This window comes from Pleurodeles waltl, chromosome 4_1 (assembly GCF_031143425.1).
Source record: "Pleurodeles waltl isolate 20211129_DDA chromosome 4_1, aPleWal1.hap1.20221129, whole genome shotgun sequence".
NCBI classification, from domain to species: domain Eukaryota; kingdom Metazoa; phylum Chordata; class Amphibia; order Caudata; family Salamandridae; genus Pleurodeles; species Pleurodeles waltl.
In genome coordinates, this window is record NC_090442.1 from 243,505,414 (window position 1) to 243,527,803 (window position 22,390).

Consider the following 22,390-nt stretch of genomic DNA (forward strand, 5'->3'; position numbering starts at 1 on the left):
CACTCAACATGTCTTTCTTCTGTCGTCTCCCCCCTTTTGTGGTCTCCCTGTTCTTGTGTGCATTAGCATCATCAGGCGGAGGAGCAGTGGCACTGGAGCAGGAGGGAGCTGCATACCACATGGCCCTGGAAGGCGACACTACGGACTCGGAGTTCACCAGTGGGACGGAGGGTGAGGGGAGCTCCACGGCGGGGACAGGAGCTGACACCAGTGACACGGACTCGTTCTCTGATGGGAGCTCCCTTGTGGTGGCGGCACCATCTGTGCCCCCCGCTTCTACAGGTACAGCTGCCACCCCCCCTACCAGCACCGCCCTCCCAGCAGCCCCTCAGCCTTTGCCCCGTGCCCACTCACCCAGGAGGGTGGGCATCACCTTCGCCCCAGGCACCTCAGGCCCTGCCCCATTCACCCTTGCTGCCCTCAGTGAGGAGGCCATTGACCTCCTCAGGTCCCTCACTGTTGGGCAGTCTACCATTTTGAATGCCATCCAAGGTGTAGAAAGGCAGTTGCAACAAACAAATGCATTCCTGGAGGGCATTCATTCTGGTCAGGCGGCCCTTCAGCGAGCTTTTCAGACTCTGGCCTCAGCACTGATGGCAGCCATTGTCCCCGTCTCTAGCCTCCCCACTCCAACTTCCTCCACCCAGACCCAATCCCCTGTACCCCAGCCTATCCCAAGCACACCTTCAGACCAGCATGCACACACGTCAACACACAGGGGATGCGCAGGCAAACATAAGCACCACACATCCCACAGGCACTCACGCAAGCATCACACACATGCAGACACACCAACATCCACTGCCTCCACTGTGTCCCCCTCCTCCTTGTGTCCCTCCTCCCTCCCAGTCTCGTCTACACTCACACCTGTATGCACTGCATCTACAGCCACTACTGCCATCACCAGCACACACCACCACACCCCGCTCACGTGCAGTCACCACCCCCACTACCATTTACACGTCCCCTGTGTCCTCTCCCAGTGTGTCTGTGACGCAACCTCCCAAGATACACAAACGCAGGCCCACACCCACCCAACAGCCATCCACCTCACGACAGCCTCCAGCGCATGCACCTTCACCCAAAGTCACCAAACACCTCCTACAACCACAACCTCTTCCTCCACTCCCAAACCCCCTCCAGCTACCCGTCCCAGTGTCTCCCAAAAACTTTTCCTGTCCAACCTTGACCTCTTTCCCACACCTCCCCACCCCGTCCGTCTCCTAGGTCCCGACTCTCCAATTTCCAACCTAGCACCTCAGCCACAACATCTCTGGGACCGGTGGTGCCTGTAGTCACTGGAATATGGAGTGCATCGGCCACCAGGGCAGCCAGTGTGGCACGGAGCCACAGCACTGACAGTCCCCCACGTGTCAAGCATCAGAATTTGGCCAGTGCCCGGCGGGAAAGGGGGAAGACTCCAGCCACCAAAGCGGCTCCCAGGGGTCCCGGTGGGAGTTTGGAGTCAGCTGCGATACCTTCCAAGGTGGGGAAGGGCCACCAGAAACCCGGCAAGGCTGGGAAGAGCAGTACGGCGGAGAAGACCGCCATCATCCCCGCTGCCCAGGAGGCCACCGCCAGCACCTGCCCTGCTGCTCAGGAGGCCACCGCCATCATCCCTGCTGCCCAAGAGGCCACCGCCAGCACAAGCCCTGCTGGGCTAGAGAGGACCGCCAGCACAAGCCCCGCTGGGCTAGAGAGAACCGCCAGCACAAGCCCCGCTGGACTAGAGAGGACCGCCAGCACAAACCCCGCTGGTCTAGAGAGGATCGCCAGCATAAGCCCCGCTGAGCAAGAGAGGAACGCCAGCACAAGCCCCGCTGGGCTAGGGAGCACCGCCAGCACAAGCCCCGCTGGGCTAGAGAGGACCGCCAGCAGATGAGTCATTGCAGAGGAACCCGCCGCCACAAGCACCGCTGAACAGGGCACCGCCGCTACAAGCACCGCTGAATAGGGCCCCGCTGCCTCAAGCACCACTGAACAGGGCACCGCCGCCTCAAGCACCGCTGAACAGGGCACCGCCGCCTCAAGCACAGCTGAACAGGGCACCGCCGCCACAAGCACCGCTGAACAGGGCACCGCCGCCTCAAGCACCGCAGAACAGGGTACCGCCGCTACAAGCACCGCTGGCCCATGAGCGCCAAGGGCACTGACGCTACTGAGTCCGTCACGAGCAGGATGAAGCACTCTGGGCACAATGCCCCCTCCAGAACCAGTGGAGACTGTCATCCAGTACCTCTGTCCTTAGCAGGATGAAGCACTCTGGGCACAATGCCCCCTTTAGAACCAGTGGAGACTGTTATCCACTTGCGAGACTGTGGCTTTGCACTCCCCAGGATATAGCAGTGGGCAACCCACCCACTGTAGAGACTTGAGAGACTGTGGCTTTGCACTCCCCAGGATGGAACAGTGGGCAACCCACCCACTGTAGAGACTTGAGAGACTGTGGCTTTGCACTCCCCAGGATGCAGCAGTGGGCAAACCACCCACTGGAAAGACTTGAGAGACTGTGGCTTTGCACTCCCCAGGATAAAGCGGTGAGCAAACCACCCACTGAAAAGACTTGAGAGACTGTGGCTTTGCACTCCTCAGGATGCAGCAGTGGGCAAACCACCCACTGAAAAGACTTGAGAGACTGTGGCTTTGCACTCCCCAGGATGCAGCAGTGGGCAACCCACCCACTGAAAAGACTTGGGAGACTGTGGCTTTGCACTCCCCAGGATGCAGCAGTGGGCAACCCACCCACTGAAAAGACTTGAGAGACTGTGGCTTTGCACACCCCAGGATAAAGCAGTGGGCAACCCACCCACTGAAAAGACTTGAGAGACTGTGGCTTTGCACTCCCCAGGATAAAGCAGTGGGCAACCCACCCACTGAAAAGACTTGAGACTGTGGCTTTGCACTCCCCAGGATGCAGCAGTGGGCAACCCACCCACTGAAAAGACTTGAGAGACTGTGGCTTTGTACTCCCCAGGATTGATCAGTGGGCATGTGGCCCCCTCGTGGATTTGGCGTTGTGCACTCAACCTGCTGAGGTGCCCCCCATTTCCCTCCCCCTGAGGTGCCTGTTTTCTTGCTCTCTGATACCCCTGCAGTGTTCTCTCCGTCATGGTCGGGGATCTTGTGTGGGCCTTGTGTTCCACGGACTTCATTGGAGCACTACCTGGACTACTAAGCTTGGTGTATATTTTTTTTATAGTGTATATATATTTTTGCGTACTTGATTTTAAAATATTACAATGGTTACACTCATTTCCTTTTGTCTTTGCATTCTTCCGGGGGATTTTGGGGGGTGTAACTGTAATGTATCATGCTGTATTGGTGTGTGTGTTGTAGTGGGTGAGGGTGGGAGTGGGGGTGTTGCGTGTTGCGTGTGTGTGTCCCTGTTTTTTCCCTCCCCTTCCCCTCCCTTGTGTCGTAGGTGCAGTACTCACCGTTGTCTTCGACGCCGGCGTTCGTGCTCCTGGTAGAGGAGCAAGAAGATAAGGGCTGGCAGGATGTGCAGCTGTGGTTCCATGGCGTCCGGATTCCTCGAGGGGTGTGTAGAGGTGAGCGTTTTCCCTTCGAAGTCCTGTTTCTACTGTGTTTTTGTTCGCGGTGAATCCACCACCTTTTCCGGGTAGGTTGTGATACTGTGGGCGGTACTTTGTCCTCCGCCTGTCTGTTGGCGGTGACTGCCGCTCTGTTTGTTTGTACCGCTGTGGCGGTCGGAGTGTTAAAGTGGCTGTCTTTGTTGGCGGTTTCCGCCACGGTCGTAATTCCAATTTTTTTACCGCCGGCCTGTTGACGGTCGTACCGCCGCTTTACCACCGTCCGCCAGGGTTGTAATGACCACCTATATGACATTATAGTAAAACATTTTATTTTCCCACTTTTTCTGTTTTCAGCCTTTAAACTAGTACATATTAACGGAGTACTGTATAATCATCATTCAAAAGTGGGGGAAAAACAATCATATAGATTGTTGGGAAAAAAATATAGCTCCAAAGTATTTCACTACTAATAAGTGATGCTGTGAATTGCACTCACAACAATTTCTAAATTACTTAATTAAGCTATAGTTACTACACTAAACAAAAGACCGTATGTCAAAAATATTTTGCTTATTGTTGTACCTGGTACAAAACTACGAACTGATATAATCCCCACTTGAATTTTGCACATCTCTTTGTAGACATCACCCCCAGTAGGCTGAATGATGTCTTAAACAGTGATGATCCACATAGAGAGAAGACCATATAGTCCTTTTCTTCCAGGAAATCCTGTGAACATATTTTCGCCACACTTCATTTTTGGATATCCTTTTGTTGACATCACCCCTGACAGGCCGAATTATGTCTTAAACAGTGATGATCCATGTGAAAAAAAGAAGAATGTGTATTTGTTTTTACCAGAAATCCTTTGAACACATTTGATCCACACTTCATTTTCTGAAGAAGAAAAAAATTAAAACACCACCTCTGACATGCCGAATGATGTCTTAAGCAGTAATGATTCACATAGACAGAAAAGTGTATCCCATATTTTTTCCATAAAACCTCATGAGAACGTTGGCTAAAGAAACAATAGGTAAGAATTAGGAAGTTTTTGAAAGGTCATTTTTTTAAAATGCAGACTGCTGTCATTGCATCCTGTCCATCCGGTTTAAGTCCAAATATACAGTATAATGTAATGCCTTAGTAGTGCCTTTATGGAAGATGATAGCTCAACAATATGTTCTCCCAGAAATTGATATTTGTCCAGCTTTAAAGTTTGTAATTTTGGTGTTCAATTTCGATCCATCTGCTTTGCATGGTTGAAACATTGCTATAATGTATTCACTACTTCTCTGTATAAGCAATGTAGACAATGCAATTGATTTACAATTTGAACAGGTCATGTTTTGGTGACTCTTTTTTATTAGTTTATCAAAAGACACCCTTTTAGAATCCGGCAGAGCTAAGTCGAGAAATCACTCAGATTGGATTTTAGTGGTAAATGAGAAGGAGCAGCCTTCACACTTATGGTTCCATGTATAACTCAGTCCAAAAATGTAATCAATATTTACATCTTCTTCTAAAACTCAAAGAATCGCCATAATAAATTCCTGGACATCTTGTTGAGCATTTAGAGTAAATACTGCAGCCCCACCATATTTGTCTACTTGTTCTTGAATGCCTGAAGCAGAATGTATTACAGTTCTATCACAAGATAAGCGTTAGAGGCAATGAAAGACTGTTGTACACGATGTGTTCTGGGTTTTTTCTCGAATTGCATTTACAAAATGTGGTAAATGAAAGAGAACATTGAAAACAACATTAGCATAGCAGTTTACACCACTAGTGTTATCCAACTGCTAACCTACAAAATCTCCATCATTTTCCAATTTACTTAATACTTTTTTGTTAGTCCTTGTTTAAAGTTTTTTCCGCAATAATCATTGACTCTTTTGTAAGTTTCTGCTTAGGAGATAATATCAGTTTTTCATAAACACAATACTGTCCTAAATGAAGAGCACATATACTTCTTAATCTGTTATACTATGACACAATTTACATCTGCATTAAGCTTCTTATCATCAAAATCGACCAGGAACAAACTGGACAATGTTTGAACTTGTGACAATGCTACATGTAGCATTCCTTCATTAAATATAGTACTTCCAATATTAATAAATGTAGCATCCACACCTAACCCTTGTGATTTATAGATAGATACATCATACTGAACTGCTTCTACCTGGCATGTCTCTTTCACAAGCAAAACACGTACAACACATCAACCAATTTGCTTCACACCATCAACTTGATGAAATTTTATAGCTAAGTACTCAACTTCATCATGGTTAGGGAATTTTATGAAATCAATAATTTTACCCATCACACCATTTACTAATCCTTCTTCAACACTTAAATTATGTCTTAAAATTACTTTACAGTTTTTTCAGACACATACACACATTTCTAGTCCAGCAGTTCTGGGTAAAGATTTCTTTCAAAGAGTTCAATTTTGCTTGTAGTTTTCCGCTGAGCAGCACTGTCACTCCCAAGTGTTCCATTTTGTCAATAGCTGTAATCTCCAAATTGTATTCTTTATCTAGTTTTAGTAATTCTTCTTTAAAATAAGAAACTATGGATTTCCCTTTATTACAGAACTTAAACATTAGCTCTGCTGCTGTGTTTCTTAATAAGTTGACTTTCCAAGGTATGTTTTCCTTCTTCTGTCAGAACTCATACTGTGACGTCCTTTAGAATGTTTCTGTATTCCATGTCAGAGGCCGGACACATATTCTTCACAAGTTCCTTGTATTTGAAATATTGCCAAATGTTCACATTGCCAATACTTCCCAATGAGTTCTGAGTTTGTTCATGTAAAAGGGTCTTGAAAACAGGCTGTCCTTTTACAGGGGTAAGTTGTAGTAGGTCACCAAAAACAATAAATGTGTTTTCCTCCAAACAAGACATCGTATTCACTTTTTAAAATCTGTTGCGTTCTTAAGTGAACAAAGGCAAGCATTACATTTGGAACCATGCTTATCTCATCAGTAATTAAAAGCTTACATTGCTTCAAAACTCTTGCCACTTCATGACAAGCTTCACCAGATGACTTCTGGTATTCCAGTTTATTGCCATGTTCAACCACTAGCATAAGTAGTCTATGTAAAATTATTCCTGTGGCATTGTGTGCCACTAATCCAGTAGATGCTATTACTACAAACAATACATTTGATTCTGTAGTCTTATGTACGTAACTGGAGAGAACATTTATTAAAAAGCTTTTCCCGGTACCAAGATGGCCACTGATATATACATTTATTGGCTTGAATGATGAGCAATTGCATTGTTTCTTCTCATTTAGAAATCCATGTTCTATTTTGTCTTTTACTTTAATATAAATGTCTTTCTGTTCATTGTTGAATTGTGCAACTAACTGTTCCAGATCCAAAGATTCCTGCCTCGCTTGCTCTATTACAGTTTCATAGCTATTGCAGCTTTGTTTTTAATAATAGGTTGTCCAAGAGGATCCTGACTCAGTGGTCCTGAACTTTGGCTACTTTGAGAACTATTCTTAGATACCTCAGCAGCAACTGTTCCTTCTTCTTGTATCACCTCATCATTTACCATTTGTAAATAGTTTGTGAAAACTGAACAATGAATAGTATCTTTGACAGTACTGAAGGAATCTTTGTAGCAGTCATAGTTTCCACGTAATTTCAGTTCACTGCGCCAAGGCTTGAACAGTTGAAAAAGAGCCAATCAGAAAACCTCTCTTTTGTCAGGAGTTTGGCAACTAAGTTTTTGGTGGTTAATTAGAATTTATTTTGCATGTTTGACTAAACAACTGTCACATCCATGTACTGCATACTTCCATTCTTCTATGTTTTTACTTACATTGCTTGCATATCTGTTGTGTTGAAGAATTTCATAAAGGTACTTGTCTTCTAGATGTGGACTCTTTCTTGGATAGTATGTATCCAACATATTTGATTTCACAATATCTGTACTTTGTGGGTCAAACTCTGCTAGGTACTGAATTTCTGGAAAGGTCTTTAGCATTCTATTCTGAGTACTAGCTAGGCCTGGACTTACCCAAACAATTCCCTTTGATTCTGAGAACAAACTTGCTGAACTCAATCTGTTATAGGCTTCATAGGATCCAATTTTCCTACGGGAACGCATTTTCAAATTGAAGGAGTACAATTTCTTGGTAAGTGTCTTCGCTGCAGAAATCATCTCCCGCATCTCCTTCATCTCTGTCTTTTCTGATTTTGTAATGTATAAGGTGGCGTACCGAGCCACAACGATGGAGTTGTCTGCAACAAATTGTATGTCCATATTAGCATTCCACATTTTCAGAATCACAGGGTTATAGTCATTAATGTATTTGGTGGCCTGTTTTTCTTAGGTTATATGTGTTCTTTGGTGTTTTCCATGTCAGTGTTTGTCTGACTGAAGACAAAAGGCTGTTTACGCTTCCTTGGAAATAACAGGTCATGGAAATCTAAATCGATATCCTTGTGTAACTTTTCCTTTGGATCTGTATTTACGACAGCAGGTCTTCTCACATCTATGTGTTTGGAAACGCAAAACTTGTGGTCTGCGACCTTTTTCACCAGTGTCTTTCAGTATGATGCACGTACATACTGTTCTATGAAAGACAGTACAGACTCATCAGTGTCTGCTCAAAATTTGGGTATGTCTTTTATCCATAACAGCATGTGAATATGAGGAGCACCTCTTGCTTCATACTCTTTATGCCAAAAGAAATCAGTTACTTCTCCAAGAGGAGGATTGCTTTTGTTGCAGATGAAAACCAGCACAGTTTGGAATTTGTGGTTAAAATATCTACAAACATTAGTGGGATCTAGTGAGCAAAGTTCTCCAGCTGTATTTACATTGATGTCCTTTGTGTTTGAGTTTGCCTCTCTCAAAAATTCAAGCAGGTGATCCCATGCATACTCAGCGCAACTAAGTGTAAGAAACCAGGTAGGTGCTCCCAGATTTCTCAGCATACATTTGAGTTCTTCATGACAGTGATTCCAATACTTGTTAGTACCATGTTAGCATGCCAGTAAATTAATCAAACTGTACTCTAAGCTTTCATCCTTTCCATGAACTTTGTCAACAAATTGTCTTGCAAAGACATTTTGAAGATTAACTCCTGTCTTTAGAATGTGGTTTACTGCATATGAAAGTCCAAACAAGTCACTCTCAAACACAAGATGAAATATGTATGGAATATAATGCAAACTCTTGGATCTTCTGAATAGAATGGGGTTGATCGGTATTCAGCTGCTGGTATTTGTTTGGGCTGGTCATCATAGGCACCACTTGCTCCAGTGGGAAACAACTGGGGAAAACAGCGAGCCTCCAAACTTTTTTTTACCACACACTCATGGTGGCTCCTTTTGCTTGTTTCATTTGAAAGCGGTCAATAGCATCAGCGATGCCGCCTTTGAATGTTAGGGATGGATGATGTAGTGCTCATAAATTTCTATTGATCTGGATTGATCCACTTTTTCTATCCAACTACTTGCTGTCAAAGTTTCATCATCCACATTTGCTATATCTTTCTCAACATCAACATTTTTATGATGAACATTATTTTGTATCGGATATAATGTAAATAAAGTAAAACAAGCAACATCAACTAACTCTTGCCAGATTTTTTTTCTTAGTTGGCACACTGTTTACTAGAATGATAAGTGGCTCATCAAAGTCTTTGTCTACTCTCATAGTTTCATTATTCTTTTGAAAGTCTAATGGCAAATGCACTACTCTTCTGTTAGGGCATTTCTGTAATTGCTTAAAATAGATATACAGATTGTATAAGTGTAGATTCATAAATCCTGTAGTTATTCTGGAATTGTCACGAGTTCTAAATTGGTATGTATTACTCCAGCTGGCATTTTATTATCCTCTAACTTATAAAAGTACTTACATAATGTATGCTGCATGAACAAGTCAAAACACTCCTCTACAATAAATAAGCAGCACATTCTTGCCACTTATCTGTTTTCTGCTTCAGTTTTGGAGAATACATCTACATTGCGAGTTTGACCTTTGTAGTGAGTGCGTCAACAACAAGTACACACAGTTTGTTTTTTTCAGAACACACTGTATAAACTTTATAATCTCTTGTGTAAAGTTCTCACTAATAATACATGTACTCTGCTCCTCAACACCTATTAGTACAAATTCCTCATTTCCCCTACATTCCTCTTCTGGACCAAAGAAACAAAACTACACTCATAAACCTTTTCTACCTCTGCTACTGTACCATCCAAAAGTACTCTATTCATTTCTCCTAAACATAAGGTGGAGTCTTCACACAGAAAAGCCTCCTAACTAAATTTCACATATCTGAGTGGTGAATTGCCAACATTCTTACGTGATGAAAGGTGCTTTAGAACACTTCCTTTGATAGACATGCTAGTGAAAGTCCTTGTAAATTATTATGCGTTCTTACTTTGCATGGATGTAAGCCTTGCAAAACTGAAATATTTAGTTTCAGACTTCTGCATATAAAATCATGTATAAAAGTTCTTAATAAATCAATTGATTGCTGCTGAATACTACAAATATTGCTATTGTTCCATTTGTATACAGGGGCCTGTCAATGCCTTCCCTGTACCTCTTCAGCCATCACTTCAAGATTTCTATGAACAAACTCTTCTTTTTCAATGGGACAACCGTAGGAAAGTGCCCCTTTTAGCATGTTTACCCCCCACTTTTTGCCTGATATTGATGCTAAATTGACTGAGTGTCTGCTGGGAGCCTGCTAACCAGGCCCCAGCACAAGTGTACTTTCCCTAAACTGTACCACTGTTTCCACAATTGGCACACCCCTGGCACACAGCTAAATCCCTTGTAAAAGATACCAGTGGTATCAAGGGCTCTGTGGCCAGGAAGGGTCCCTAATGGCTGTGGCATATATTGTGCCACCCTAAGGGATCCCTCGCCAGACACATGCACACTGCTATTACAGATTGTATGTGTTGGTGGGGAGAAAAAGGTAAAGTCGACATGGTGTCCCTCCCAGGGTGCCATGCCCACAAATCACTGCCTGTGGCATAGGCAAGTCACCCCTCTAGCAGGTCTTACAGCCCTAAGGCAGGGTGCACTATACCACCGGTGAGGGCATGGATGCATGAACAATATGCCCCTACAGTGCCTCAGTCCATTCCTAGACATTGTAAGTGCAGTGTGGCCTGGGAGTTTGTCATTACGAACTCCACAGCTTCATGATGGCCTCACTGAAGACTGGGAAGTTTGGTATCAAGCTTATCAGCACAATAAACCAATTCTGATGCCAGTGTTGGATTTATTGTGAAATGCACAAAGAAGGCATCTTAGAGATGTCTCCTGTATTTTACACAGCCCTCTAGTGTAGGGCTCACTGGTCTGTGCCAGCCTGCAACTAACAGACACATTTCTGACCCCAGGGGGTGACATCCTTTGTGCTTTCTGGGGTCAGGAACCAAGCCTACAATGCTTCACACCTCCCCCCTGCAGCAACTGCAACACTTGGGGGTGAGCCTCAAAGGCTCAGGCCTCCTGTTACAGTGCTCTTCAGATTCCCGGCGATCTCAAGAAAGAAGAAAGAAGGATTGAAGGGCCAAACCCAGCAGTAAAGACTACAGTTGACAACTGACTTGACGCCAGCCCTACTGGTCTGTCTGCAGCTTCAAGACTCCTGCTACAAAAAGGCAACGCATCCTGCAGGACCAGCAACCTCCACAAACCCCCAGAGGACTGCATGCACAACAAAGGACCAAGAACTCTGGAGAACAGTGGCCCTGTCCAGAAGAAACCCTCCAAAAGTACTCCAGAACTACACCAGATCCGCAAGCCTTGTCCACTTTGCACCTGATGCCCACAGCCCGTGTCCAGGTGGCCCACCGGTCCAGAGAAGGCCCCCAGGCATTTCCAACCCCGAATCCATCCTAGGTTGACCCCTTCTGGCCAACATGAAAACGCCTGAATCCTAAATCTAGAGGACCCCCATGACCGCGACCAGATCCGACGAAGATTCCTGACGCCCAAAGGTACCCCTGCAACCGCAGCCCCCAGGCCTTGGGTAATCCGACCGACAGTCCAGCAACGTTCACCGGTCGCCTCTCCTACTTGTCCAGCCACCGTTTTTTTGCAACCAACCGCCTGGACCCAGCCTGCAGCATCTTTGTGACCTTTGGGGTCTCCCATGGGAAAACACTGGGCACCCAATGCTGTGTTTTCACCCTGCACCTGGACGCCATTGTGCCGCTGAGCGTTTATGTCTGGTGCTGACCTACACCCCCCAGGCCTGTGTCCTGAAACCGCCGGTACTTACCTGCAACCTGTTTTCTTCCGAGTGTCCCCAGTTCTCATGGGATTCTAATTAAAACCCCTGCCAACTTTGACCTCTGCACCAGACCGGCCCTTTGTTGCTGGTGGTGCACTTTTGGGGTCAAATTGAACTTTGACTTGTGGACATCTTAACTTCTGAAGACTGGGATCATACGTTGACTACTTACCTGTTAACCGTGCTAACACTTTTTCTCCCCAGGACTGCATTGGTTCCTATGAGAAATTGCACTAAGTGTCAACTTTTAAAATTTTAAAGTTTTACTGTGAGAGGAATCAGAAAATGGAGGGATCCAAATGTATAGTTCGAATGAGGTTTATTGATTAAGCATAAGGTAATGTCAGTCTTTATCAAATTGTCTTTGATGGCTGCTTGTTCTTGTCCTATCCTCTTGTCTGGGTCTTCATGTTTGTTCTTCTTGTCTCTCTTTCCGCTCCCCAGGGTCAACTCAGGAGGAGCATGTAAAAGAAGAATACAGGTAGTGAGTGAGTCGTCCTTCTTATAACTCCTTCTCCCTCCCCCCCTTTTATTTTTTTCATGTAGTTTTTCGTTGCCTAAACACAAAAAGGCTCTGTCTTTATCTTTTCTTTCCTTGCTCTCCTTTTTTCTGTTACTAGTGTCTCTTTTTGCCGTTTTTCTCTCTGCCTTTATTGTATCTCTTCTCACTTTTCTTTCCTTCTTCCCTCTTCACTCTCTGTCTCTTTTCCTCTCTCTCTTCTCTTGGGGAAAACATGGTTATTCTCTTCTTTATCTATTCTCCGCGCTGTCTCTCTCCTCTTGTAATTTGCCATATACATGTATGTTTTGTCTTGTAGCTTAGGTTTCCATATACCTTCCTTCTTCTTTATCATACAACAGAACCGCCCTGACTTGCCATATACTTAAGACACGACAATGCTTTCACTAATTTCCTGCCAATGGGTTTATAACGGATATGGGCGTTTCAAGAAACATTTAAAAAAAACAGGAAAACACTGTTGGAGGCTCCGGGAGCAAACGTGATGATCTAAGATTGCTGGCTGCGTTCTTCACTGCTCCAGGACCCTCATTAATTAAACATAAACAATACCCCAAATGTGATGCAACCAGGGAAGGGAAAAAAAAAAAACAATGAAAGAAAGACAAACACACTGTTCCTGACCCCTTACCCCCCTACTGTCCTCTCACTCCCACTCTGGAGAGCGTGACCGGAGTTTGCTCTTGCTCGCTCCTGGTTCCTCTGGGACAGCTTTAGCAGGTCTCCAGAAGTCCTCCTCGTGGCCGGTGGATCCCACCAAAGACGCTGGCTGGGCTCTTTAAATAGCCCAGCGGCTCCATCCACACATGGTCCACCAGATGAACTTCCAGGTCGGGCAAGACATCAGCGGAAGGCTCCCCAGGGCCTTCCGCACTCGGAGGTATGCCCCCGGGGCACCGAGGGGCATCATCAGAGGAAACCGCCCCGTCACAGTTACTTACTTGGAAACTGCTTTATCTGCAAAACCTGAACAAAATACAATTGATACATATGCTTGATCCCTATTTACAACTGTATTTACCTGCAACAAAGACTTTTGGTTCTAGTAATAAAGTAACACAAATATATTTTTACTATATAAAAACAGTGACCTGGAGTTAGCCATTGAATGTGTGCCTCATGTCTTGACTGTGTGTACAACAAATGCTTTGCACTACCCTCTGCTAAGCCTAACTGCTCGACCACCCTGCCACAAAAGAGAGCATTAGCATTGTCTACTTTAGCCTCTGTTAAGCCTATGGGGAACCCCTGGACTCTGTGCACACTATACCTCATTTTTGTATAGTATGTACAGAGCCAGCTTCCTACAACTACCATCTTTTGTTGAATCAACTGCATGCACTTATGTGTTCTGTGGAAGTACCCTTCTTCAATAAAGAAAGGCTCTGTACTGGATCTATGCTTACATTCACTACTGAAAACTTTACAAAAATCAAGTTTATTAACAAGCCTTTTCCTTTGGCTGCATCTCTTCATGCATGATACTGTTTTATCATTAATGTGAGAATCAAGATAAAAAGCTTCCTCTTTAAGGCAAATGCCTTTTCAATTTTGAAGACTTCGCACTTGCCCACATATAACGTTAAGAAATGTTTTGGTTTTCTTACCAGCAACTCTTTTCTCTTTAACCACACTGTCCACATGTTGTCCCTTTTGTTTCTCTGTTGCAAGCAGATAGTATGCTTTCCTCAGTTTCTTTTGTTTTACAGCATTTTGGATATCTGTTTTTATATACAAATAGACTTCTGAAATAAATAAATATGGACATATTTAGATTTCCATTATATACTGTTGAATTATATGGCATAAGCTTTTAATTCTAATAGTCACATAACTATGTTGTAGGCACTCTACGTCTGTTAGATTTCATATTTAAAGCAGAGTATGCATGCCTCTGTTATTATAGGCATCAGTGTCTGATTCAGTGTTTGACTCAGTCTTTTACTGTATGCATCAGTGTGTACTTGGGTGTGTCACTGTTTATATACATTTTTTGCCTGTGTATCTTATCACATGCATCAGCGTGTCTCTGGGTACATTACTGTATCCATAAGTCTGATTCTCTGTGAGTCAACGTATGCATCCATCTATGCCTTGCTGTGTCAGTCTATGCATAAGTGTGTGCCGGATGTGTTAGTGTATGGATCAGTTTGACTCTGGGTATATCAGTCTATGCACAAGTGTGTAATTATGTGTGTTAGTGCATACATTTTATTTGTTTAAACAGACTTTATTAGGTTTTTTGTACAACATGTACCATGCAATCCGTACTTTTAATTAGGGCATTCTTAAAGGTCTCCCGAGTTATTTAGCAAACAGGAAGATGGTCGCATGCAAGTGTTACAATATCCCCGACCACGTTTGTCAGTGCCCTTCCCCCCGGAGAGTTACAGCCATCCGGTCAACATGTATAGTGCGAGTACCTGCTCTCTGGTGCCATCTAATAAGATGTCAACTCAATATATAATCATTAATTACATGTAATGTAGGTGGGCGAGGGCACGTCACCGGGAAGATTTCAGGGTCTCTAAGGGTATCCACTAGAACCTCCCAAGCACTGGATGTATCCATGATTCCGATTCCTTAGCCAGCGTCTCTCAACAGCAGCCTTCCTTTACATACCGCCAATGTTTATAGTTCTTCACACAATGTTATGTTCCTAAGACCTCTAGGGGACTTAAAATGCCAGGTAGTTTCTCTTTTTAGTCAAGATAAAGGCAAGGTCTTGGATTTTGCTAGTAGCTTTGGTCTTGGAAGTTATGGGGAAACCAACCTAGAAGACAGTGGCTTTTGGTGCAGAAAATCTCTTTTTCTATAATGGTTGATAGTGTCCTAGTGATCTCTTTCCAATACCCCTGCAATTGTGGGCATGACCAAAGCATGTGAGCAGATCTGCTAGGAGCTCTCCACACCTCGGACACACCTGGAAGTGCCTATTAAGGCATGCTGGTGTGAGGTATGCCCAGTGTATGATATAGAAATTTATGATGTTAAAATTAGCGTTTCTTGATACTTTGGGGGTTCTACTTACTATTATGTTCCAGTCTTTCTCTCTTATTGGGGTGCCCAAGTCTTCCCCACAACTGTCTCTCAGTTGCTCCAAAGGACTGTACGTGTCTGCCTCTATAGCTCTATATAAGCATGTGACCGTTTTAAAGGTGCCAGATGAAAGAGCAATATATATCAACAACTCTCATATGGCAGAGGTTCAATGGTGCCAGATTGCCAGGGTTTTCGGATCGCTGCTGTGACTGCCCTATGTAACTAGAAATGCCCCGGTGGGAGATAAAATTCCACGCAGAACTCTTCGAATGGGAGGAGCTCCTTAGTTCTGAAGAGGTCGCTGACGGTAATCACTCCGAAAGCCACAATTCCTCCAGTTCCCTCCAATCACCACCATGCAGGAGCACCGTCAGTAAAGTGAGGGGTAGGTTGTGTGAGTAGGGGTTCTTAGTGCATGTTTTCTCAGGCAGAGTCTCCAACATTGGATGACCACTCTGAATTCCGCAGAGCCTGTCAAAGGTCGTCTCGCATGGAGCAAGATTTGCATAAACTTTGACTGTGATGGCACCAAAGGGCCAACTTTCTTGGCTGGTATTCGTCTACCCGCCAGGCAGGTCACAAAGCACTGGAGCTGCACTGCCAGATAGTATGACTCAAAATCCTGCACTGTCAGACCTCCCTCCGGTGCTGTGTGCTTCAAAGTGGAGAGAGTGACTTGCCTGTGAGTCGATCCCCAAATAAAGGCAGTGATTAACACTTCGAGGTCCATGAACACTGCCCTGGGAATGCAGATGGGGTGCGTCCCAAAAAAGTATAGAAGCTGTGGTAGGGCTATTCTGCCCATCACTGATAGTGGGAGTGTTTTCCACAACTCCATACAGGATCTTAAGGATGGGACCGCCGACCCCATGTTCCCTTCCAGAATATCTAGTCTATCATGATAAATTTTCACTCCTAATTATGGCAGGCATCCAGGCTCCCATTGTAATGGCTGCAGCCCCTCTTGGGGCCGACCCCCTGCAGCAAGCATAAATAGGTGGGATTTCTTCGAGTTCATTCACAGTACCGATAGGAAGCCAAAATGCTCCAGCATTGCCCTGCCCCGTCCAGGTCTGTCTGTTTGTCTCTAAGGAAGACCAAGAGATCATCCATGTACAGGGAGATCTGGTGCCAATGTCCACCAACCTGTAGGCCCTAAAAGAATGCCCTTGTTTGTGCACCAGCAGCCAGGGCAAAGAGCAGGGGTGACAAAGGGCAGCTCTATTGTGTGCCCTGTGCCACCCTATAGTTGTGCGATATAATGTGACCTGTTGCTTTAGCCCTTCGGTTTGCCAGGATGGATTTCCGTAGTTGTTTCTGGTGTTGTGCACCGACCTCAGGCACAGCCAGATTCCCAGACAAGCCCGCTTGAAGAATAGGCCGCAGTCTGCTATGCGGCCCAGGACTGCCAAGGGTTGCCCTCGCTGTTGTTTGCAGCACTAGCTCCCCATTGACCTCCTCCCTCAGGGCAGCTCCCTTATGTAGCACAGTTGTGCTTTTTTTATCTATCCGCTCTGTCCCGGGCAGTGTCCCGGCCAGCACTGGTTGGCCTCCCAAATGTGCTACCGGTTTACCTCCAGGCCCACATGCCTCAAGAGGCTACTGCGTCTCGGACTCTCGTTCTGGGGACGGAGCCTAGGTTGCTCTGGCCATGCCGGTGTGTTAGGGGTCTGGTGGTGTCGGGGCCCGGCCTCAGAGTCCGTCTTCAGGGCCAGAAAGCCCCATCAGGTCAGATCGGATAGGCGGCTCTCTACTCCACCATCGTGGGTCGCCACGTTGCTGTCTTCGGTCGGCCCTCTTCTCGGGAGCGTCTCTGCCTTGTTGGCCCCTCAGAGAGATATCTTCAGTAGTTTGCCTCCTCAGCGGACCCAAAGCTGTGTCAGGTTGCCCCCACTTTTGGAGTTTTGCGGGTCAGGATGGTACATGGGGCCTATGCTCATCTGCTGTCTGCTCCATCGGCTGCAAGTCACACCTCTGTGCTAGTGCATACATGAGTCTGTACATGGTGTGTTTGTGTATCCATCAGTGTCTGCTTGTGTGTATGAATGAATATATATGTGTCTACATCTGTGTTTTAGAGTATAGGTCAAAGTGTGACTGAGTGTGTTAGTGTGTACATCAGTGTCTGCCTAGCTTTGTCAGCGTATGCATCAGTATGTGTCTGGGTGTGTCACTGACTCCATGTTTCACTGTATGCATCAGTGTGCACTTCAGTCTGTCACTGTATGGATCAGTGTGTGCCTCAGTATCTTATTACATGCATAAATGTGTCTATGTGTATGGTAGTGTAAGCATAAGTGTGTGCCGGAGAGTGTCTGCATATGCATCTGTCTATTCCTGGGTGTGTCAATATATGCATTAGTATGTGCCTGGGTGTGTTACTGTATCAATAGTATGTGACTGGGTGTGTCAGTCTATATATAACTGTCTGCCTATGTGTCTCAACTTATGAATCAGTGTGTTGCTGGGAGTCTCAGTGTACACAACAACGTGTGCCTGGGTATGTCAGGATTTGCATCAGTGTGTACCTGGGTATGACAGTGTATGTATCTGTATCTGGCAGGGTGTGTCTGCATTTGCATCAGAGTGTGCCTGGGGGTGTCAGCGACCTCTGACCCTGTTCAGGAGCGACCTCTGACCCTGTTCACCAGGCAGGTCGCTCCCCTCACCGCCACGCAGCCCCTGTGTGACCGCTGACCGCTGCTCCTTACCTGTGTCCTGTTGCCGCCTTTTTCGCTTCCTCACCTTCTTGGTCCTGTTCCTGGGTCCCTGCGCCCAGCGTCTCCCCCTGTTTCCCGCCGCCGTTTCCCGCCGCCGCAACCCGTAGCTCCTCCCCCCTCGCTCCCCATTGGCCGCCCCGCTCCCACCTCCCAGCTGCTCCTCCCTCCCTCTCCCACTCTTATGGAGGCCGCGCGCAGCGGGCGCGCCTAAGGCAAGCCCGTCTGCGCCCGTCTGTGCCTGGCCCGCGCCCAGCGCCAGACCCCCTGGCCCCCGCAGAGGCCAGCCCACCCGCAAGACCTACAGCGCCGCCACCCTCCTCGCACTCAACACCGGCCGGATCCCCGGGTGCTGCTGTGCCGCCCCAAGACGCACCCACGGACCCTTCACCTGCCAATCCTGCAAGTTCTCCTGCATCCAGACCCGCACCGCGCCCGCCAAACCAAGCACCAGCAGCAACCACCTGAAGTGCATCCTGCTCAACACCCGCTCCATCCACAGACACGCCGTGGAACTCTGGAACCTGCTCGACACCACATCTCCAGACGTCGCCCTCCTCACAGAAACCTGGATGAACGCCTCCTCAGCGCCCGACATCGCCATCGCCATCCCGGACGGATACAAGATCACCCGGAGGGACCGCGTCATCCAGACAGGAGGAGGCATCGCCATTGTCCACAAGAACACCATCCGCATCACGACCAACTCCGACGACACCCTCACAGCTGCTGAACATCTCCACTTCCAGATTCACACCGACCCCAAGACCACACTCAGAGGCACCCTCATCTATAGACCCCCAGGACCCCGCACACAATTCAGCGAAGACATCGCAGACTTCATCAGCCCACACGCCCTCTCCTCCACTGACTACATCCTCCTAGGGGACCTCAACTTCCACCTGGAGAACAACAACGACAACAACGACAACAACACCACCACCCTGCTGGACAACCTCGCCAACCTCGGACTCAAGCAACTGGTGAACACCCCCACCCACTACGCCGGACACACGCTTGACCCAGTCTTCTCCTCCAGCAAGTACATCTCCTTCAGCCACTCCACCGGACTCCACTGGACAGACCACAGCTGCGTCCACTTCAGCTTCAGGAAAAACAACGACTCACCACCACCCACAACAGGCTCCCCGCAGGAGCTGGAACAAGATCACCACCGACCAGCTCTCCACATCACTGAGCCAGAACCCTCCCGCCAGCTCAGCGGACCCCAACCAAGCAGCCAACAACCTTACACAGTGGATCACCAACTGCGCTGACAACCTCGCACCTCTGAAAACCCATCCCATCAGGCCCAACAGCAAGAAAGCCTCCTGGTTCAACAACGACCTCAAGAACTCCAAGAAGAACTGCTGCACCCTCGAAAAATAATATCAAAATAAGTGCACTGTTCCACGACAGAGAGAAAACAAGAAAGAGATCAGAGGTGGCGAATCTATACTGAGTATACTTAGGAGAGCCCTCAAGCACCTTTTTGGGTGACAGGTATCATCATCGGGCTTACTCCTCGCCAGACTGGTGCTGCAATGCCTGGCGGGCCGCCCAGCATTCTGGGTGGCACTCAACCATAATAAAATTGCTAACAACGGTGGTCTGGGAAAAGAATTGAATCAAAGATGGAGAGTGTAGAACAAAAGACAAGACTCTAAAATTAGCTCTGAACCTAAGCCACTGTTTTAATGCGATAGAAATTGGGTTCAGGCCAATATTAAAAACAAAAATATCAAGAGTGTTACTGGGAATAATGTACCGTTACACTCTATAATCAGGGAAGGTAGTTCACCTAATCCTGCATGGTCAACATGTTTCGCGTCTATGTTTGGTCACAAAGTGATCCAGTGACGCTTCTTCAGGACCCACAAAAAAAGCCTGTGATTATAAAACTACTTCTGCTATATATCAGTAATATTATCAAGTGCACGTACAGTCACTTACAGAGTGGAAGACAGAATATGCCTAAGTCAATCGGTCAGTATAGTCGCCCTGCATGTAATCAGAAAGACACAAAACAATTAGTGCCAATAATCAACACCGAAAAAACATACAATTAAAAAACAATTATAGTGACATCCACCCATAATCAGTGTATAGTACTTAAAGGTGAAAAAGTTTCTGCGATGCTTACCATCCCATATTAGAGATTGGGCTCCTTAGGTCTGCGCTAGCATCAACCAAGGAAAACGAACTAAATAAAAATATTAATAAAAAATGATCATGTAGCACCGCATAGTAATACATGGAGACCTAGTGTCGGACAAATCTGAGTATTTTTGTCTAGGTTATGTCAATATATTCCACATTGGACACACTTGTGCATACAGATATGTACATATTCATTTAAAGGAGCAATTGTGTAGAGAAAAGTATGTTTTAATATATTATAATACATTAGATAACAATGCCTTTGACCTTGATTTTTTTGTCTGATTAAGCTACACAGTCTTCTCAAAGATCGGTTACCGTAAAAATATTCAGGGGTCATAGTGCCAAAAAACATGTGTTACAAATGCTCCTCTATTCGGTCATTTAATGTCCTCTCTTGAAAATATTTTGTGCTATAATTTCCAAGAGAGGCTAATGTACAATGCTAAACGTCTGTATGGAAGGTCATAATAGCAAAAAATCCTGATGTCTCCTGATCTTATTAGCTCGTGGCATTTGTCCGGTAAAAATGGGAATAGAACCACCATGTAACCAGTAAAAACAAACCAAGTGGCCGTAGTATGGTCTATTAAGCCTGCAAAGCGCGACAGATCTCGCTTCTAGATATTTGCTTACTGTATCACGTCCTTGGTGTGTCCGGGAACCTGCCCTCTGCTGCGCGCCTGTAGCACCCTCGAAAAAGCCTGGCGAAAAAACCAGACTACAGACAACATGCCCGCCCTCAAGTACGCGTCCCGTAAACACCACCAGCTGATCCACACCACCAAGAAGACAGCATTCAAAGAACGACTAGACAACAACGCACACAACAGCAAGGAACTCTTCAGCATCGTCAAAGAGCTCTCCAACCCCAGCGCCGGAAACAACGACATCACCCCCTCACAAGACCTCTGCGACTCACTCGCCTCGTTCTTTCACCGCAAGATTGCCGACATACACAACAGCTTCGGCGCACAGACCATGCACCCAACCACCAAACCGACGCCCCCCAACACCACCCTCCGCGCCTGGATGCGGGTCAGCACCGAAGACACCACCCATACGATGAACACCCTCATCGCAGCCACTGACGACATCCGAGCCCTGCTCGACAACGGGGAAACAGCGGCCCTCATTCTCCTGGACCTCTCCGCAGCGTTCGACACTGTCTGCCACCGCACCCTAGTGCAGCGCCTCAGCAACATCGGAATTCAAGAGAAGGCACTAGAGTGGATCATCTCGTTCCTCACCGGAAGAACCCAGAGAGTCCGCCTCCCCCGTTCAGATCCGAGGCCACCGAAGTCATCTGCGGCGTACCACAAGGATCATCACTCAGCCCCACCCTCTTCGACGTCTACATGAGCCCCCTCGCAGCCATCGCACGCCATCACAACCTCAACATCATCTCCTACGCCGACGACACCCAGTTGATCCTCTCCCTCACCAACGACCCAGCCACCGCCAGAACCAACCTGCACGAAGGGATGAAAGACGTAGCCGAGTGGATGATGAACAGCCGCCTGAAACTGGACTCAGACAAGACGGAAGTCCTCATCCTTGGATCATCACCCTTTGCCTGGGACGACTCCTGGTGGCCCCCTGCCCTGGGCAGCGCACCCAAACCAACGGACCACGCACGCAACCTGGGCTTCATCCTGGACTCCTCCCTCTCGATGACCAGACAAGTCAACGCCGTCTCATCATCATGCTTCAACATCCTACGCATGCTCCGAAAGATCTTCCGATGGATCCCCACCGAAACCAGGAAGACGGTCACCCAGGCACTCGTCACCAGCCGACTGGACTACGGTAACACCCTCTACACCGGAACCACGGCCAAACTACAGAAAAGACTCCAACGCATCCAGAACGCCTCCGCACGCCTCATCCTTGACATCCCCCGACACAGCCACATCTCCGGACACCTGAGAGACTTGCACTGGCTCCCCGTCAGCAAGAGAATCACGTTCCGCCTCCTCACCCACGCACACAAGGCCCTCCACGACCTGGGCCCCAGGTACCTCAACAACCGCCTGACCTTCTACACTCCCACCCGCCATCTACGATCGACCAGCCACGCCCTCGCCGCCGTGCCACGCATTAGAAAAGCCACCATGGGAGGAAGATC